Below are 2,598 nucleotides of genomic sequence, written 5' to 3'. Positions count from 1 at the left end.
GATATTTAAGGCTATGGCTGGCCCTCCTCACCGGACCCAATCCTGCCACTCTCAGAGCTGCAACTCTGCAATTTCCTAGGGCCCAGCAGGGTTATTTCACCCCTTCCTGCCCTCTTCTCCCATCTTCCCTCTGGAGCTGTCTCTAATCCCTCAGCTCCTCTAGGCTCCTGTGGCTTTTATGATCCTATTCTTGACCGTTTCCCATGGATAGGATCCCCCTTTTAGAGCTCAGTTTTCATCTTTGCCTTCTGGCCTCTATGAAAGCCCTGGTACCAGGCACTAAGTTTCTCCCCTGGCTTAGCTGTGATAAGTCCCCCACCCCAATGAGTGTGGTGACAACCCACTGAACAACTTGGTCTTCATTTTGTCTCTCCTGAGTCTGGAAATGCTCACAACTACAAGCTGCAGTGATATTTTCCTTCTCTCCCAACCATCATGTCTTCCATACCCTCCCATTCCCCTTGGGATGCCTTTCAGAAAACCTCCAGCCTCTACTCCTGGCACCTGACCTGAAGGGCCCAAAATTTATTCACTTTTGCAATGAAATTTGGGCTCAATGTTCCTTATACTCAATCTAAATGACCACCTAATAGTACCCTAGATCCTAATATTAGTTGGGATCTTTACAAATACAGTGAGTGATTGGGGAAATAGAAGAGACTGCCCGTTCCCTACACTCAAGCTTTCTCTTTCTTTACTCCAAGTCCAGTATATATATTTTTTGGGGAGTCTAGTCCCCTGCCTTCACCCCACGCGCACGCACGCGCGAGCACACACACACACACACACACTGTGTAAATGTCCTGTTTTTAAGTTACCATTGATAGATCTGTAAACTTGTTGCAAAGTAGGAGCTGGAAGCTGGACCCAGTAGGGAAAGGAAGCAAAGGCCATCTGCAGTACACACATCACATCCCTGACTCGCTCCTCCCTGGCTGGTGCATCTCTCAGCTCCTTCCTGCAGTGTCCTCTGTGTCTACGGCTCAAAATCTTCCTATCTCTAAGCTTTCTTTGTTCTCAGCTTACTGGATTCAGTTTTATAGGAATTCGGGTGTCTTTTATGTATGAGTGGCCTTAGACTGTTGTCCCACTTCAATTGAAAGTTTTATAGAAATTCGGTTGTCTTTTAGGTATGAGTGGCCTTAGACTGTTGTCCCACTTCAATTGAAAGCTGGCTCTGCAGTTGGGGAATGGCTCCCCCTCCCCTAGACCTAAGCATGCATGTTCAAAGATCCAAAATCTCTGTCCCATCTCAGGTGAGCCACCTGCTGTGTGACAGAGGAAGGAGAGCAAAACAAAACAAAGAGACAGACTGACTATTCCCAGTGGGGACCATTGCTGCTCATCTCATATGATTTGGTTTTGTTCTAACTCTCTAAAACTTCCGCTGAGGTATAAATCTTACCTCAAGATCTGTAAATATATCGGGTAAGGTTACAGATCTGAAAAGTCTGTAATACTGGGGTTGAAGGTTAAAAATCTATTCTTAGGTAATCTTAAAGGACCCATGTAGTGTGATGCCATTTGGGATAAACTGTGCACGGAGGAAACTCCTAGCTATGAAGCCCATGCCAGATGGTTCCTCCACTGTTTTTGACCACACTAGCAAACCTCTCTCTTGCCAGCCTCAGCCCACAGCCCCTCCTCTTTCTCTCCAGTCTCTCTGGTTTCCTTTTCTCCTGCCTCAGTGACAGGCTGCCCACCTAGTCAGGGCTGAGTATGTGGCATTAATGTAGAGTACTCAACTATCTGTGTTGTTCTATGTTAACAAGTTGGGTATCCAATGTATTACCCAGTCTTACAACTTCATCTTGCATGATGCTCATACGATTCTCTCCAACAGCCTTCTGCAGAGGAGCACAGGCAAGTCTGGGACCAGGCTAGCCATGCAGATGAAATCCACCAAACTGATGACACCCACCCAGTTGGGGCTAGAGTGGTCCCTAACCAGGATCCTGAATTGGGATTATAATAGTCACTCTGGCTAGGTATTGATGTGTGACTTACCTCCTGGCCAGTCTCTAATGTTGTAAATTATGAAAAAATCCAAGGGGTCATCCAAGAAAGGCGTGAAAACCCCTCTCAATTCCTAGACCACCTTACAAAAGGCCCTCGTACAATATACCAGCCTGGATCCTGAGACCCCAGATGGAAGGCAACTCCTTATGCTCTGCTTTCTCTTCCAGGGTTTTCCTGATATTAAGGTCAAACTTCAACATCTAGAGAGAGGACCTCTGACTCCACAGATAGAAATCTTAACTATGGCCTTCAAGGTGTACCATGGGAGAGATGAAAACGCCCGAAAACAAAAAATATCTGATGATGGCTAAGGCCTCTCAGTTGGCCAAAACAAAACCCCAGGCTCCCTGGTCTCCTAAAGCCAGAGAATCTCTGTGTCCTTGTTTCAAATGTGGTCAGGAGGGTCACTGGGCATGGGCCGGTCTAAACCCTCATAAAACAACCAAGACTATGTCCAAGGTGCCATCAAGAAGGCATCAGGGCGTTGACTGTCCTCATGTTCCTCACGGCATGAAGACATCAAGCCCAGATCACCCTTCATCTGACCTCCTTGGTCTGGCCATGGATGACTGAGGGGGC

This window comes from Microtus pennsylvanicus, chromosome 12 (assembly GCF_037038515.1).
Source record: "Microtus pennsylvanicus isolate mMicPen1 chromosome 12, mMicPen1.hap1, whole genome shotgun sequence".
NCBI classification, from domain to species: domain Eukaryota; kingdom Metazoa; phylum Chordata; class Mammalia; order Rodentia; family Cricetidae; genus Microtus; species Microtus pennsylvanicus.
This window is presented reverse-complemented; position numbering follows the sequence as displayed.